Source organism: Mustela lutreola, chromosome 16, assembly GCF_030435805.1.
Source record: "Mustela lutreola isolate mMusLut2 chromosome 16, mMusLut2.pri, whole genome shotgun sequence".
NCBI lineage: Eukaryota > Metazoa > Chordata > Mammalia > Carnivora > Mustelidae > Mustela > Mustela lutreola.
In genome coordinates this window covers 14,421,844-14,440,635 of record NC_081305.1, presented here as the reverse complement: position 1 = coordinate 14,440,635, position 18,792 = coordinate 14,421,844, and the positions used below count along the sequence as shown (strand labels likewise).

The 18,792-nt window shown below is 35.0% G+C and overlaps 1 long non-coding RNA gene across 1 annotated transcript in view; it reads left to right on the top strand.

Moving 5' to 3' along the window:
* Positions 1 to 18,491, top strand: part of LOC131818747 (uncharacterized) — a 94,078-nt gene extending 75,587 nt beyond the window's left edge. Inside the window, exons 2-3 of the long non-coding RNA XR_009348926.1 lie at positions 17,732 to 17,819; positions 18,398 to 18,491. This is a non-coding gene — a long non-coding RNA (uncharacterized LOC131818747). The remainder of the gene's footprint in view (positions 1 to 17,731; positions 17,820 to 18,397) is intronic.
* Positions 18,492 to 18,792: the final 301 nt, after the last annotated feature.

Genomic DNA, 18,792 nt, shown 5'->3' with positions numbered 1-18,792 from the left:
CTTTGAAGAAATGTCTGTTCATCTTTTCTGCCATTTCTTAATTAGATTGTTTTTTGGGTATTGTGTTTTATAACTTCTTTAAGTATATTGGATGCTAACCCTTTTTCAGAAATGTCATATGCAAAAATCTTCTCCCATTCTATAGGTTGCCTTTTAGTTTTGTTGATTGTTTCCTTCACTGTGATGTAGTCCCAACAGTTTATTTTTTCTCTTGTTTCCTTGCCTCAGAAGACATATCTAAAAAAAAAGTTGTTATAGTCAATGTTAGAGAAGTTAATTCCTGTGTCTCTTCTGGAGTTTTTATGGCTTCTGGTCTCACATTTAGGTCTTTAATTCATTTAGAGCTTATTTCTGTGTATGGTGAAAGAAAGTTGTCCAGTTTCATTCTTTTGCATGACGCTATCCAGTTTTCCCAAAACCATTTGTTGAAGAGACTATTTTTTTCCCACTGCATATTCTTGCCTGCTTTGTTGAAGATTAATAATGGTTATGAGCTTATTTCTGGGTTTTCTGTTCTGTTCCATTGATATATGTGTCTAGTTTGTACCAGTACCACACTGTTTTGATTGCTACACCTTTGTAATAAAACTTGAATCTGGAACTGTGATACCCACAATTTTTTCTTTTTCAAGATTGCTTTGGCTATGTGGGGTCTTTGGTAGTTCCATATAAATTTTGGTATCATGTGTTCTGGTTCTTCAATTCTCTACTTTTTAAATTTAATTTTCTTATCAACTCTAAGAGGATGTTAACATTTCTAATTATGATTGTGGGTTTGTTTATATCTTCCTTTATTTCTGTCAGTATTTGGATATGAACTTTGAAGCTTTGTTATCAGTTGGGTACATATTTACTATTATCCTCAAAGTCTGTTCTCTACACAACAGCTAGAGTCATTTTCTTAGAACCATATCATAACACTTCTTTGCTCAAAATCTGCTAATCATTTACCTTTACACTTAGAACAGCATCCAGTCTTCACCATGGCATACAGTGCCCTGCGTGGTATGGTCTGCCTCTCAGTGCCTTCCACTTTACCCCTCCCTGATTCTGCTCTGGACACACTGGCCACCTTGCTTTTCCTTGAACATGCCAAGTATGCTCCATATTCTGAGCTTTATGCTTACTGTTTCCTCTTCCTGAATGTTCTCTCAGATAATCTCAAAGTTGGCACCATCTGTTTGCTCAAGCCTCTGCTCAAATTTATATCACAGAACACTTCTAAAGAAGGAACTCTCCTACTTTGTCCCCTTTCTAGCATTGTTGCTTTTTTATCTCTTTGTCTCTAATGAATGAAGTGTGACATCGAGAATATAATTCAGGCTAAGTAAGGATTTTTTGCCAGAAGGTTTTTTTTCTAGTCATGTATACATTTCTATGTGTGTATTATATGCTTCCTGAGCAATTAGTCTACTAACTAATGTACATTATAAATTATGCAACTGACAAAGTTATTAGAAAACTTAGCCGGTGATTAGAAAAGTTACCAGATAACCTTGTAGCCTACCTATAGTGAATGTGTATGCCTGCATTATAGAATACATTATTTATTATTTCATTCTGTCTCCACCCTGTTTTTCCTTCTTTTGTTTCACATTTAATTTATGTTCTGGTATTATTTAACGTATTTATTTTCCAAGCTGTCTTGAATTCTTTCTGGAACAAGACAGGTTATAAATAAATAAACCTCAAAGTTACAGGCTTGCCTACAGAAGTGTAAGCTGTAGAACTGCCAAACAAAATTAGATCAGTTCTATCTTTCATATAGTTACTGTTTTTAGTTCAGTAGAAAAAAAATGCATAGTGACATTGGTAAATTTTAATATATGAACTTACAGAAGAGAATTTAATTTTTCAGGGTAGGGAATATCTATGGTGTAGTGTGTCTTGCATATCTTTTCTGGAACTTCCTCTTTCCATTCTAATGTTCAACACATCTCTTGGTCCCAGATGTGCACATTAGGGATATTTAACTATTTTCCCAACCTGGACATAGGTCTCACATACCTCGATAGACTTAATATGTCCAAGAAAAGGCACATGGCTCGTTAGTTGAACAATTCCCTTGCTCTAGACAGCCATGTTTTACTTTATGTGGGAAAAGTCGTACCACAGTGATACAGAGGATTAAGCTATCCCATGATGAAAGATGGGATATGAGAAGAAAAAAAAACAAAACAAAACCCTGTACAAGTTCTAACTGTGTCTTTGTCCTTCATTTTATACAATTCTTTCTTGGACTCAGTAAGATACCCCAGTATCATTTTAGTAAATTCCTCATTTTGCTAAGCTAATTTGAGGTAGTTTTGGTCACTTCTAACTAGAAGAGCCCCAAGTGACATAGTTATAGATAAGGTAGATAGTAAGATGTATATGTGGGTATAGTAGAATCCATAGCCTTACCCTACCTGAACCAAATATACAAAGCTCTTGTTCCTAGAAATAAATTATGAGGATATACAAATTGATGAATAGTTAAGAATATGTAACAATTTTCATTAAAGCAGTTTTCTTCAGTTTTAAACTATTTCAGGTTTTTTGTTTAAAATTCTTATTTCAGAATCTGATGCCTGTGCTTTTATAGAAGGCAATGAAATCAGAGCTAATAATAATATCAGGCTATATTTGGATTAAAAAGTCCTTGGAATAATGAACTTTTATGCAATATACATTGTTTCATATGTCTAAATGTTTACCAAGTCCCCTGGGGACAAAGATTTTATCACTGGCAGAGTGTAGCAGCAAGAGCTTTGGTCTTCTCTTGCAATCAGCACTTTGTTTAATGTTTAAAAACATTTGGCAAACACAACAGAAGAAAGGTTGTAGATGTTACCTTTAATTGGACTTTAAAAATTAATATGGTGAAACAGTGTGCCAGGGTTTGCCCTTTTGCCATTGACCAGATAAAAAGAAGCCTGCATACTTGTCTCAACTCTTAGTTTGTTCCTAAAGAAGGTAGAAATTATTTGTTCTAAATGATACTGTGACTAGCTGCATTTTTAAGTTGTGAGTGTGTGTGTGTGTACACAATCTATGCTAAATAATATAAGGATTTTATATACGAGAGGAATTTTTCAAATAAAACATAATAAGTGACCAAAGAGCAAATGTTTTACATTTTTTCCCAAAACAAAGATGCTGGATGTAGGAAAACTGATTAATTTGGTTTTTATCTGCTTTCCTAAGCCCTTGGCAACTTCGAATGGATGTACAAATGAAACAGCAGAGAATACAAAGTAGTCTTAATAACACACAAAGTGAAATTTTAATTTTTCAGTTTTTCAATTAACTAAAAAGTCAAAGCACATATTTCTTGTATCTTCAATATTAGTTTGATGCCACAAGGTGACTAAGGGTCTTTCTTGAGAGCCAATGACTTTTGACTTCTCTCTGGGATTAATGTTCCAAGCCCCCAATCTACATGACAACCAGCTCCATTAACAAAGCTCTTCTACCCTTTAGGTACTGTTGCTATTTTTCTTTTTTTTTTAAGATTTTATTTATTTGACAGAGAGACACAATGAGAGAAGGAACACAAGCAGGGGGAGTGGGAGAGGGGAGAACAGACTCCCCTCCGAGCAGGGAGCAGGATCTGGGACTACATTGTCCCAGGACCCTGGGATAATGACCTGAGCCTAAGGCAGATGCTTAATGACTGAGCCACCCAGGCACCCCTATTGTTACTTCTACCAAGACAGAAAAGTCTAGGAAATGAACTACTCTTTTCTAGTATATCAGGACTTATATTCCTTTGTTGGGGGATCCAACACAATCCATGTGGATATTCTTGTCTGCTAATCAGGTCCTCCTCAATTAACTTGAGGACTCAACCTAAACAATTCCTACTAAATTTGCTTCAGGAAGCATAAACATCCATTGGGCCTAATAATAAAAGTACAGAGTGTAGATCTAGGCAGAACTAAGTAAAAATCATTACTCTTACCTATAATATCTGTACATCCTTGAGAAAAATATTTAGCTTTTCAGTCTTGCCTTTTTTTAATCCACCACAAAGAGTTGTAATGGGATATTAAATCTGAACTACCTTCTGTAATACCAGGCATTTTTATTTTTGCAAACATTCCTTAATTCCATCATGTTCCATATTTTTGTCATCCTTGGTCATGAACCCAAATACTAACCCCTGTCATAGTCCTTTCTTTTATCTTAAACTTTCATATAAGTAATACTCTGTGCTTGGTCTCATGATCTTTCAATGCTTTTGCTCCTCCACAACCTTTCCATTGAACCCTGTAGAACTTGTCCTTTAAGAAAAAATTACCTTAGGTCTACAGCCTTTTCATAGAGTTATTCTTGCACTGGTTTCATGTTTGGAGCTACCCTAAGAATTTGATTACCCCTAGAACCCTTCTGAGTGAAAACTATTTTGTCTTCTTCATTATACATCCACATTTCTGGAACATTGGTTGTTCAGTATTGTTCAGGTTCCTTTTTACTGCTTGTAACCCATCACTCTTCTGACTTCTGCTGAAAATAACCCTGTAACACAGTTATCTTTGAACAATCTATCTTGCTTTCTTGTTGTTAGCTACCAGTCTCTAAGTTAGTTTTCTATGTTAACTAATGGTTTATACCAGGCTGATGGCCTTTTACCCCTAATTTCGTATTATTTTCTTATTTTAGATGCCATCAATATACTCATTGGAGATGCCCTCTCTGATAACATAATCATGTAGTTTCTTGACACCCTTAACTTCAGTTATCTTCTGTGTCTCGACGGCTCCATTCCTGAAATCTCATCTAAGCTATTGTACAATATCTGGAGATACTGTACAAGCCAGCCAGTCATTTATTTTCTGCATGAATTCCATCTCAGTTCACCCAGGTGGAGGTCTTAGCAGTTACACTACTACATTATACTAGAAATAACTGACTACTTATTTTATCCTTATTAATAGCCTGCCAATGGTGAGTGAATCAACTCTAGAATCTCCCCCTTAGAGGTACTTTCTGGGACCACTTCTGTCATCTCTTCTCTTAGATGAGAAGAGAGGCACCTCAAGAAAGTAGAGCTTAACAAAGAGATTAGTGTGTGGTGATTTATTAAGAGAGTACTTTTCAAAAGAATGGGAGAAAAGCAAGAAATGCCGGAGGAAGAACATAGGCAAAGTATGGTTTCAAAGGAAGTCTAGCCTTAGCTTGATCCCATGGGTAGCTAATGGTACCACAGAATTATCCCCCTTGTGGGACAGTCCCTCTGTAAGATGAAAATGTGATAGCTTGGTTTTAGTAAACTTGTATTTGTTACTCAACTGTGTGGACCTCCCAAGGTGGTTGATTCTATAACCCAGGTATTACTCGGCAAAAAGGCTCTCCCAGGGAGTAAAATTGGTAATCACAAATTTTAATTCAATTCCAAGTATTCCATTGTAAGATTACACTTATATTTCGTTTAGCTAGAATCATAATTATTAGTTCCCAATTTTTTTCTGTTGTAAATCAAATGTTTATAATACAAATCATTTTCTAAATAATTGAGCACATCATTTTTAAGCAATAACAAGATAATTAGCAAATATGACAAAACCCTAGATCATCAACTTTTTACTATGTCATACTAATACAATTAAGGATGATTGAGTTAAATTTTGGTTTAAAAGATATAAATATGTTAAAGTTATTACTTAGATATAGAGTTGGGAAGTAGAAATTAAGATGGAACCAAATATGGATGGAAAGAAAATTTTGATAACTAAAAAAGAATGGAAGTTTAAATTTGTTAGGGAATAAATACAGTTCTTATGTTTAGTATCCACATAAATTTTCTAATCCCTTAAATGTATTGAAATATAAGACTTGGCTGAAAAACAGGTCGAGGGATCCTCTTATTAGCTCAAGTGTATAAAATCAGACCTATATGCCCTAATTAGGCCATAATAAGTAATATAAGAATGTGTATACACTCCTAAATGAAAAAGAGGCATCACACACACACACACGACTTGTCCAAAAATAAGTAAGTTAAGGGGGATGGATTAAAAAAAGAAGGAAAGAAATTGTGTGCAAAGCTAACACTAGGGATTTAGGTTAAGGGGAAAAAGAAGGAAAGAAATGTAAGCTTTCTTCCAAGATTTTTGAAGATGTATGATAAGATATCCATGTGGGAGAAGTGAAATACTTAGGGGGAAAAAAAATGAATTAATATAAGATGAAAATTTATAACTAAAATGCCTGCGGTGTTCAGTTTTTGAAGAAAAATACCTCTTAGCTATAAGGATACATATATAATTGTATAAACAAAAAAGATAAACCCTTTTCATAAAATTCACAGAAGTAGTTACCCTAAGGGAGAAGGAAAAAAAAAAAAAACTGTATACAAATAACTGTTAGTATTCCCGGTAGTAGCTTTTTTTAATCTGGGTAGTGGGTATGTTGTACATGTTGTTTCTAATATTATGTATTTAAAGATTTTATTTACTTATTTGACAGAGAGAGATCATAAGTAGGCAGAGAGGCAGGCAGAGAGAGAGGAGGAAGCAGGCTCCCTGCTGAGCAGAGAGCCCGACGCGGGACTCGATCCCAGGACCCTGAGATCATGACCTGAGCCGAATGCAGCAGCTTAACCCACTGAGCCACCCAGGCGCCCCTAATATTATGTATTTAAAACACAAAGTCTGATATATTTCCTCCTAAAAATATAATTAAAAATAGGTTTTAATATAACAAAATCATTTTAAATAACCAATAAATTAAAAAATCACAGTTATAAATGTAAAGGAGGAACAAAATAGTGTTGCTCAGTTCATATGAACGATGAACTGGTTCAAGTTAGCAATTCCAAAATACTTAAAATAGAAACATTCTAAATCAATTTTTATAATTTAATAGAATATTGCCATGATAAATTAGTATCTAAAATTTAAACATCTTGCACAACAGAATTTGGAATAAGAGATCTTTGATAATTTTACATTGTGGACATAAGAACATCATAATGAGGCTTCCATGGTGTTAGACCACATTTAGGAAATGTAGCAACTGCAGAAGGGTAGAAAAATGGCTGCAAAAGCATTGTCAATCTTTAGAAAAATGACCAAAATGGTAATTTAACATTAATATTTAAAAAAATCAGTGTCCCTGGGTATGATTCTGTTGTTAGTCTACCATCAGCCGGTCCTAAAATAATGAAATAAATAACAAAAAGTGGTACAGTCTTAAGACTATAGCAAGACTATAGACATGAAGCAGCATCAGAATTTTAAAAAATAAACAAGTCATTGCAGAAAAACTTCATTAATGATTTATAAGAGAGGATACACATCATGTTAATTAAATTTACAGATGATACTAAATTGAATAGTGTTGACAAAACCAGTGAGGGCAGATAAAAGGGACCTAAAGTGGTTAGAAATACGGGCAGGAAATGAAATGTGATTCAACCTGGAAAAATGTAGCTAATACATCTGGGGAAAAATAATCAGAAACACAGCCATTCAATTGGCAGGATATACAGTACTTGGAAAGCAGTAATACCAAGAGACTTTGAAATGATAGTGGGTAGCATATTATATATGATCTTGTAATGCAATATGAGAGTAAAATCAGTCAATGAGATTTTAGTCTGTATATGCAAAAGCTTTATGTCATATGACTCGAAGATAAAAGTCACTTAAATGGTGCTGCTGAGATCATAACATGAATACCAGTTTAAGGTGTAAATACCTCAAGTAAATTGAATAGCGCCCAAACTAGAAATTAAATTCATAATAGACTTTAAACTTTAACTTGAAGAAAAATATTAAAATAAAATATATATTTGTCCATCTTTGAGTCCAGTTATGATAACATTTCACAAATATTTGAAAGATGTAAACATCATGGAAGCCAAGTCTTTTTTAAGGGTACAATAAGGGGTTTATAGTCAAGTAATGGGATGAAATTAAGTAACGGAAATTTAAGACTGAATCTGGGAAATGTTTCCTGACAGTGAAATCTATTAGTCTCTGGAATGGATTCCCTAGAGGAGTGAGGGGAAGTTCCATTGCTCTAGTCATTGTGCTAGATCAAGACTTGGACATCACATTATTTAAAAAAAAAAAAAAAAAAAAAGGCAAAAACTAAATTGACCATTTTGCATTGGCAGAAATGCACACAATAACATTGTTGGGTCTCATCTAATTGTTGTAGACAGTCTCAGACTTTTCGGAAATATCTTATTATTAAGGAACTGCATGTTAGTTTTTAATGAATGATTTCTAAAAGACCCAATTTATATTTTCTAGCTTATGGACTTCAATTTCCTGGATTTATTTTCTTCCAAGTCCTAGGAATGCTAGAAAAGAAAACACCCCTTCTTTCCCCTGTTGATGAGATATGGCCTTAAATATTCCAAGCCTTTTGGATCAAATCAGATGAAGTAGCTAAAGTCTCACTTACACTAGTGCATTGAAAACATATTTTTACTGCAGTTTTGCAACCACAACTATTCGATATATAAAAATTCATTCACTTCCTTTTCTGGGTTAATCCGCAGAGATTTTTACCAGATGGTGTCCTGGAGTTACTATTTACTTTTAGCAAAGCAATATAACTGAGTTTGAAAAATACAGAGTAAAGTATGCATTTCATCCCAACATTAAAACATTCCGTCAATTGTAGTCTTAAATTATCTAGGCTAAAATTTTCCTATAACTTTGTTCTATGTTACAACAGAGTGAAATGAATATGGAAGAATACTTACAAATGACAATCAGTTTTAACCCGAAGTGTGATTTTTCTAAGCCAAAAACAAATTAAATTTTGTGTCAAACTTGAAGAGATAAATTTTATATATACATATATTTATGTTTTAAGGTATATATATGTGTATGTATATGTATACACACTGCACTTCACATGATTAGTCCTTGTTAATATTTCTGTAGAAAAAAGTAAAGAAAATAGAGGATTCTATTCTTTTTTTAATTAACATATAATGTATTATTTGCCCCAAGGGCACAGGTCTGTGAATCATCAGGCTTACACATTTCACAGCACTCACCACATAGCACATACCCTCTGCAATGTCTATAACCAAGCCACCCTATCCCTAATCCCCATCCCCCAGCAATCCTCAGTTTGTTTCATGAGATTAAGAGTCTCTTATGGATTGTCTCCCTCCCGATCCCATCTTGTTTCATTTTTTCCCCTCCCTACCCCCCAAAATCCCTCACCCTGTAGGGGCTCCTATTCTCAAGTGCTCAATAGTCTAGCTGGAGAGAAATATGTAAAAAGTAAATATAGGTGATGCAGAGATATGTCAGTTACTTAATAAAAGCATTTAGTTGGAATAGTACAAATTATGTAGAAAATGACAAATAGATTTGATTCAGTGGAGTGGAGAGTTTGTTGATGTTGAATAAGAAATGAGCTGGTGAAATGAGACTACAGAATTTTAATAGTGTATTAGGGTTCTCCAGAGAAACAGAACCCATAGGGTAGAGTCATGTTAGATAGATAATTGATTGATTGATTGAAAGATTTACATTGATTTATCTGAGTTTGTTGTGATTATGAAGCCTGGCAAGTCTAAAATCTGCAGAGCTGTTGCTCTAATTCAAAGGCTTTTAATCAAGAAGACCTGATAATACAGTTTGAGGGCCATCAGGCAGAATTCTCTCTTACTGGGGGAGAGTCAGATTCGGTTCCCTTCAGACCTGCAACTAGTTACATGAAGGTCACCCACATTTTGGAGTCCAATTTGCTTTATTCAGTTTACTGATTTAAATATTAATCTCATCTAAAACCACCTCATAGAAACACTGAGAGAATGTTTGACCACATAATTTGGGTACCGCATGGCCCAGTCAAGTTGACATATAAAATTAACTGTCGGACGCCTGGGTGGCTCAGTTGGTTGGTTGGATGACTGCTTTCGGCTCAGGTCATGATCCCAGAGTCCTGGGATTGAGTACCGCATCGGGCTCCCAGCTCCACAGGGCGTCTGCTTCTCCTTCTGATCTTCACCTCGCTCATGCTGTCTCTCACTGCCTCTCTCTCAAATAAATAAAGAAAATCTCTTTTTAAAAAATAAAATAAAGTAAAGTAAAATTAACTCTCACAGAGATTGAGAAGAATCTGATTTATAGAGAACAATTTTAAGTTTTGGGGTAAGAAAATAACAATAGAAATAGCACTTAAGAACTCTTCTAATAGCTAACTAGAAAAGATGGGAGAAGCAGGCTTGATTCAAGAGAAATTTGGTAGCTTTGGAAAAAGAAAGGAAGGAGATTCCAAAGACATTTCTGAGGAGGAAAGGATCATGTCTTGTACAAGAACTATAAATGTAGAGAGTCTATGATTTGTTTTTAAAGATAGAGAGCAATCTGGTGATTTGGATTTCAGTGGAAATTGTGGACATTGAGAAGATTTCTCTGCTTTATTTTCTTGCCAAAATGACTTCTTTTGTCCACCCCTGAAAAAACAACTTGGAAAAACCACAGTTTCATTCTTCTTCACCTTTAAATGTATTTAAGATATATTTAATTTGAGGGAAATAAATTATTAGTTCTGATTTTGGTATAATTAAAGTATAATATAATATGTCATATATAATTAAATAATAATAAATTTTAGGTGTTAACAAGCCATCCAAGAAGAAGTGAGTTACATAATTACATAAGTACATGGAGTTAAAAACTGGCCCTTTTTTCTTACTGACTAAGTGGTATTGCTCTAGGAATGCAGCCTTCCTGCTGTCACAGAAGTAGGACATCTGTTTTTTAGTTTTGGGATATTTACATATTTTTCTTTTTGTTACAAACAAAATTCAAAAGTCCCCCTAATCCAAGTAGGTAAGAAAAAACAAACATAAATTAGAGGTAAATCTTGACTTTAGACCAAGTCACACTTTTAAACAACATGCCTTAAATCTAATTTCAGAAGCAAAACTCAAATTTACTAAATAGAATTCTTACGTTTGTATATTACAAACATAAGACAATTCTGAGCTATTAATAACATGGTGGTACCCTGCTGGGCAGCAAATATTTCAACTTGCAGAGTTTTTACTTCCTTGTGTATTTATTCAATTATTTGTGTTACTTTTGCTGCAACTTTCAAATTCTTCTCTCCCAAACCCTGTAGAGGTTCCTTAGATGTCAATATTGAAGAAAGTTTAGGAGTCTGAGTGGAAGAGGTCTGAATGTCCACTTGGCTTCGTTCAGGGCAGCACCAGATTATTTTTGTTTTATTGAGTTTCTAAAAAAGATTTCTTTTGTCCATTCCTGAAAAAACAATTTTGAAAACCACATTTTTATTTCACTTTACTCTTAAATATAACAGAAATATTTCTGTCAAAGATTATACTAAAAAGCAAAGCTATATTCTAGATATTTCATAACCTGTATTTAATCTTAGGAATAGACCCCTTTTATAAACACAAAACAATGGTTCCACTCTTTTAAACAGAATTATTGAGATATCATTCTTATACCATGGAATTCTCCCACTTTCCATATATAATTCAGTGGTTTTGAATATAATCATTTATGCAGTTATCACCACAATCAATCTTACGATGTCTGTATCACCCCAGAAAAAAAAAAAAACACACTCCCCATTTCCCCCTGACTCTCCCAGTCCTCTTAGCCCTAATATACTTTTTGTCTCTATGGATTTATCTATTCTAGATGTTTCATATAAAAAGAATCATATGATATGCAGTCTTTTGTGACTGGCTTCTTTTACAAAGCATAATGTTTATTGGTCAGCTGTATTGTAACATGCATCAGTACTTCATTCCTTTTTATTCTTGGGTAATACTCCATTGTGTGCATATTATCACAGTTTGCTTTTATGGTACCATTTTTGCATATTTAATGTACATTCCAATTTTTAGAAACACATTATGTACAAGGACAGATTACATGTATGTAAACCATGTAATATTTTCAACTGATTCAGATATAATTATTATGTACAATGTGATATGCTAGGTATCATAAGGGAAACCAAAAGAAGGTAAGGTAAAGTATGGTTTACTAAGCTCATTCCCATATTTTCTAATATTCTAACTTCAGTTCTGTGGATAAGCCTCATTATTTCTTAATCCCAAAGAATTACAGGTTTAAGCAAGCTACTTAACCTTTTCGGGACTCAATTTACTTATCTGAAATACAGAATGATAATAATAGAAAAGCATAAATGAAATAATACATATAGATTGTTTAAATGGGGCCTGAAACATAGTTATTTCTCAGTAAATCTTCTAAGACCAGGAAACAAATTTATTGCCCTCCAGGACCACACTTTTTAATATAACCATTACCCACATTTTAGATACTCAATAGTCACATGGGTCTAGCGGCCATTCTATTGGACAGCACAGATATAGAATATTTCTATCATTGTAGAAAGTCCTATACAACTTTCAACTTTTATAAATTCTGTAAAACACTGCTATAGGGTCTTTTTTTGTTTTTTTAAAGATTGTATTTATTTATTTGACAGAAATCACAAGTAGGCAGAGAGGCAGGCAGAGAGAGAGACAGGGAAGCAGGCTCCCTCCTGAGCAGAGAGCCTGATGCAGGGCTCGATCCTAGGACCCTGGGCTCCATCCCAGGACTTTGGGATCATGACCTGAGCCAAACACAGAGGCTTTAACCCACTGAGCCACCCAGGTGCCCCAACAACACTGCTATAGGATCTTAAAATGCAAAACTATCATAGGACAATTACATAACTGCCAAACACAGAAGAAAATTCTGAGGGAGTGATCTTGACAGTATCACATATCCTCAGAGTGGACTGGGATTTCTTCCTTCTTTAATGGTCGCCTGTGGAGGAGGTGCTACTTGAGCTAGACCTAGAAATACAGGTATACACAAAAAAAGGGATTATTTAGTAGTATCAGATTTGGTGGGTATATACCAAAGCACAGTTCATTTAAATGAAGAAAAGGATTAATGGGAGAATAATGAAAATAATACTAATGAATTAGGGATTATAGAAGGTTTTTCATTATGCAAATTTTTTATGCTTTAAGTCAACATTGGAAGTCATCAGATTTTGAGAAGGGAAAGGATATGTTAGAAAAGTTTGATGTGACAAAATGGCTAGGATGGATCACAGACCAGAAGACTTAGTGAGAAGTTGTTGCTACAGGTCAGGTTCAGATGGTCAACAGCCTGAATTATAGTAAAGACACAGGAAAAGAAAGGAGGGTTTAAAAGAATATGAAAGAAGAATCAGGGCGATTGATTGGAATGGAAAAGACTTGAATGACTGGGTTTGGAGAATGAAGAAACAAGAAACTAAGAAGGACTGAGGTGTGGAGCCTATAAGAATAAGCAATAATATGGACACTTCTGAATAAAATATGGTAAGTTCTATTTTAGACCACAAACAAAATCTTAGTTGGGAATAATCTGCTTCTGTCTCAGTGGTAAAATTAACTAATTCATAAAAATGATGATCTAGTTTTAAAAGAGCTAATATTATTTGAGTGTCTGTCTTGAACCAAGAACTATATGGAGTGGTAATATAGTTTATCCTTTTTAATACTCACTATAACTGTTTAATGTAGGTGTATAGTAATTATCCATATTTTACGAATCAGAAAATTGAAATTGAGAGAGATTAGTGGGAGGGAACCCACTACTTTTTAGAATTTGCCCATTATTTTTTTGTTGGTACAACTCAAATTTTAAAAAATTCTTCTTGAACTTTGTTTCTCTATAACTTTGTCATTAGTTCTTCTGTGAAGTAACTAAATGGTGCCATACCCTCTTCCCTCTTCCCAGCCCTCAAGGCTCTTCACATATTTTAGGACCTTTATGTCTTTTATCATCTATTCTGATGACTAAGCACCCTAACTTCAACATGTCCTCTTATAATGTAAGTCTTGTACCAGTTCCCTTCCTTGGATTCACTTTAATTGGTCACTGCCTCTCCTGAAAAATGTTGTGTCCAGAATAAATTAGTGTTCCTGGTATGGTTTGACCAATGTAGGAATCAGGGCAACTATTTCTTCTACATATACAAGTATTTGATATGTTGATATGTTGACAATTAAAGGGCTTCTCAGCTGAAATTTTTAACCAGAATTTGGAAATTTAGCATTGTTGTTCTTTTGTTCATTTATTAAGTATTTATTTCATATCTAACATATGGCATGTACTTTTTAGGTGCTCAGAACTAGAGAAAGAATTTTAGTGGTAATTGGCCTTAGAGAGAGCTAGATAAGAATTGACTATACATGTATATATCTTTATATATCTTTAAGGGAAATAGTATACCAAGGGAAGTAGAAACACAGAATTTTTTTTGGTGACTCTTCTGCTATGAGAGAGATAGAGAAAAGTAGTGAGAGAGGGATGCTAATTATCTAAATGAAGCGGACAGAGAAAACAAAAGAGAGAATTTCAAGAAAGGGTAAATGGTTACAATAACTGAAACTTCAAAGAGGCAGAAGCTACCGGATATAGCAATTAAGAGAGTCTTGACTACTTTTCTGTTTAATGATAGTGATATCAAACTTTTAAAAGATTAAAGTTTTCGGGCACCTGGGTGGCTCAGTCAGTTAAGTGCCTGCCTTCAGCTCAGGTTGTGATCCCAGAGTTCTGGGATCAGTTCCTGCATCCAGCCTCTTGCTCAGTGGGGAGCTTGCTTCTCCCTCTCCCTGCCATTCCCCTGCTTTTCTCTCTCTCTCTCTGATTAGTAAATACAATCTTTAAATAAAAAATTAGAGTTTTAGGGGTGCCTGTGTGGTTAAGTGTCCAGCTCTTCATTTTGGCTCAGGTTATGATCTCAGGGTCCTGAGATCAGGCTCTGCACTCAGCAGAGAGTTTACTTAGGATACACTCTCCCTCTGCCCCTCTGTGTTCCCATGCTCTCTCGTTCTTTCTCAAAATGACTTTTAAAATAAATAAATAAAAAGTTTAAAGTTTTAGTGTTAAGAAGAGGAAAATAGAAGTCTTATTATGGGGCACCTGGGTGACTCTATCAGTTAAGTATCTGTCTTCGGTTCAGGTCATGATCCCAGGGTTCTAGGATCGAGTCCTGCACCAGGCTTCCTGTTCAGTGGGGAGTCCGCTTTTCCCTCTCCCCCACCCCACACTGGTCTGCATGCTCTCTCTCAAATAAAAAAATCTTTAAAAAAAAAAGAAATCTTATTATGAACAGAAAAAGAGGATAAAGAAGAGACAGTAAGAGATACATATGGATATTTTTAAGGTAATTTTTGGAATTAGCCAAGCTGCTTCTATTCTCTATAGTTTATATGAGAAAGCAAACAAGTAATAATCCAGAAAATTCTTCAAAAGTAGCATGATGAGGAGAGACAATCCCACTCAGATGTTAAAGATAGTATAAAGCTAACTTGATTTAAATAGTGGGGTAAGAACACATGAATAGACAAGCAGATCAGTTGATTAAATGGAAAGTATAGAAATAGACTCAAATACTTCTGGAAAGTTAGCATATAATAAAGGCGTTGTTTTGCATTAATTTGGAAAAAGTGGATTATTCCATAATAAATGATGTTGTGACAGCTGGTTAGCCCTTTGTATACATATGAAATATTGGATTCTTCCTCATATCTCACACCTTATAGAGCAAAGATTTAATCTTGAAAAAATGAAAACATAAAAGTACTAGAAAAAACTCCGGAATTTTTTTTTTTAAATTACAGAAACAAGGACACAGACCTCAAAAGTCATAATGGAAAAGATTATTGACTAAATAAAAAAGAAAAGAAAAAAATCGCTGACACCATGAGGGGTGCCTGCGTGGCTCAGTTGGTCAAGAGTCTGTCTCTTGATTCTGGCTCAGACCGTGATCTCAGGGTTGTGAAATGGAGCCAGGCACTGGGCTCTGTGCTGGGCATGGAGCCTGCTTAACATTCTCTGCCCCTCCCCTTCTGTCTTTGTCCTTTTAAAAACACACACACACACACACACACACACACACAAACAGCAACACATAAACAGAGTAAAAAAAGACCAACTCTAAACTGTGGAAAAGTATTTATAATTCTATATTACAGATAAAAAATAATGTTAATACATAAAGAGCTCTTACAAATCAATTAAGAGAAATACCAACAAGCTGAAGAATATAAATAGGTGATGAGAAAGGAAATACATTGACTCCCCAAATCCTGAACAGATGCTGTTTTTCTTAAAAGGGAATTTTGAGTTAAAACTATACTGAGATACAATTTTTCACTCATTAGATAGGCAAAGGTAAAAATATTGATAGTGTTGTCAGGAAATGAGGAGGAAAAAGTATTCTCATAAATGGGAGTCAAAGTTGATAAAACCTCAAGAAAGCAACTTGTTAGTACTTCTCAAAGTTGCTGTAAATGTGCTTTCTGATCAGCCAGTTCTACTTTTAAAAATGTATCCCAAAGACACACCTACCCACACACGAAATGTTCTGTGTACAAGAGGAGTACTGGCATTGTTGTCTGTAAATACCAAGAGTGAAAATAAGCTAAATCCCCACCAGGAGAGGACTATTTAAAGAAACTCTGATATAATTCTGTGTATAATTTGTAAGTAAAGAAGTGTTATCATTATAACACAGAGGTCATGGTGATTTCAATGTAATTTTCCCTCACATGTTAATGCGCTTTGCACCAGGTAATGGTGGCTTCAAGTGCTTCTTTGTGCTACCTACCCCATTGTTAATGACTGCAGCTTGAACATTGCCTGGCAGCCTCCAACCAACCTGACTATTGAGGGACCTACAAGCAGAAACTGGGAAGAGAAATGTCTTAGTTGGTTTCCCCAGAGAAGACTCTCAAATAAGAATCTGAGTACTTTATCTTGGAGGTGATCCCAAGAAACTCTGCTAGAGGGTAGTGAAATAAAAGTTCAGGTCACTACTCAATAAAGAATGGAAAATCGAGTTAGGAGTACTATGTATAAACTCTGCATAACAGTGAAATATAGATGCCTGAGTTATCCAACTTAAATACCAGGGTAGGTTCACACTGAAACACATTAGTCTTTGGTTGACAGCTTTTACTTTTTGTTCTCGATCTCTCTACCCTTCTGGCCTGCTGTGTACAAGGGCAGAGTGGCTTAGGAGAAAGTCCTCAGGCTCTGGTAAGCCCCCTGCTACAAGCAAGAAGATGGGATGTATGGTGTAGAAGGGACAGGAAGGCAGAAGGGAAGGATGATATCCACTCTGTAGGCTATAAGGTGGGATGAAATGTACTATAAACTATAAGAGGTAACAAAAGCCAAAAGGACTTGGAGAGGGGAAGCTAACTTAGTCTTCAAGTCTGCAAGCTCTCTTTCTTAAGGATAATTCTCCAACATATTTCTCAGCAGCCTAATTTTGCAGAGACTCAGGTGTTCTCACACAGAGCTGTTGTAGCAGAAATACTGTATTTGTTGTAGTCATGTTGCTTAAGTGAAAAATGTGAGGCAGAGAAGTGCCTGTACTATGCAGCTGTTAAAAAGGTTTTTAAATGGATCAGCCTTATATCAGTTATTGGAAACATTTCTAAGATAAATGAAACACACACACACCATGGAGTAAAATAATGTGACCAATATGCTCAAGAGACAGGTTACTGTCTCCAAAGACTTACGCTATCCTTCCATATGAATAAATTTGAGTAAGTGCCAAGCCAGGGACTACATTTCCTAGCGTCCCTTGCATCTAAAAGGACCACGTGACTGTTATTTCCACTGGAGTATGTGCAGAGTGATCTAACTTCTGGGCAAGGTTAAAAAGCAGTTATGTCTTCTGTCTTATTTTTCCTCATTTGCTTCTGAAGTGAAGACTTTGAAACCCTGGACTGTGGCAGAACTTGGGTTCTTGAGGCACACATGGAAGGCTACTCAGTGAACACAGGACTGTTACATGTAAGTAAACGAACCTTTCGTTTTGTTTAACCACTGAAATTTCAGGGTTTAATTATTGAAGCAGCTACCGTTACCTTAACTGAATAGTGTTTTGCCATTTGAATGTATCTCTAAAATTGAATATGTAAATATATGCTTCCTTATGTACAAAATGTGATTGAAAGAATACATAAGGAACTAGGAATGGTGGTTCATTTTGGAGGTGGATGATCAGGTTCAGCATATGAAGGAGAGTTACTTTTCATGTTCTCCCCTTTATATCATATTGTTTATATGAAATAACTAACCAAAAATTAAGGAAAAGATGAATATTTGAACTTAGAAAGAAAGAAAACAGTGGTGGGAATATTAAGGACACTGGAAGAATAAGAAAGTATTGAAAAAGTAAGTTCCTAGATGCATAAGGAGAAAACTGAGTCTAGGGTGTATAAGTTGACAGCTTGGAAACACTGGAAACATAAATCAGTAACAATTCCTTATCATCTGACATGGAAAGTAGCAGAAATAGCAGTTTATATTGTCCATAACAAGAAAAATGCAAGTGAAAACTGTACTGAGACACAATTTATCACTTTCAGATGAACAAAAGACCAAAAGTTTGATAACTCAGTTGGCAAGGCTATGGGGAAATAGACACTCTCATATATCAATCATGAGAGGAAGAAGAATCTGGTAAGTTGTACCAAGCAGGTGACCAAGCATTTCCCCTTCTGGTAATCTATTTTACAGGTAAACCTACAAAGATACAAAATGGCAAAATATGCAAGGTTATTTTTTGTAGCATTGTTGAAATACAAAATTGGAAATAACTCAATGGCCCGATAATAAGGGATTCGTTGAGTAAACAATGAAACACACATAGACACACACATAAATAAAACCCCATATACCAGTACAGAGATACAAAGATGGCAGTGGGGGAAAAGGGAGGGCAGTGGGGGAAAGGAGACACAAATAATAGAGGACTGTGTAT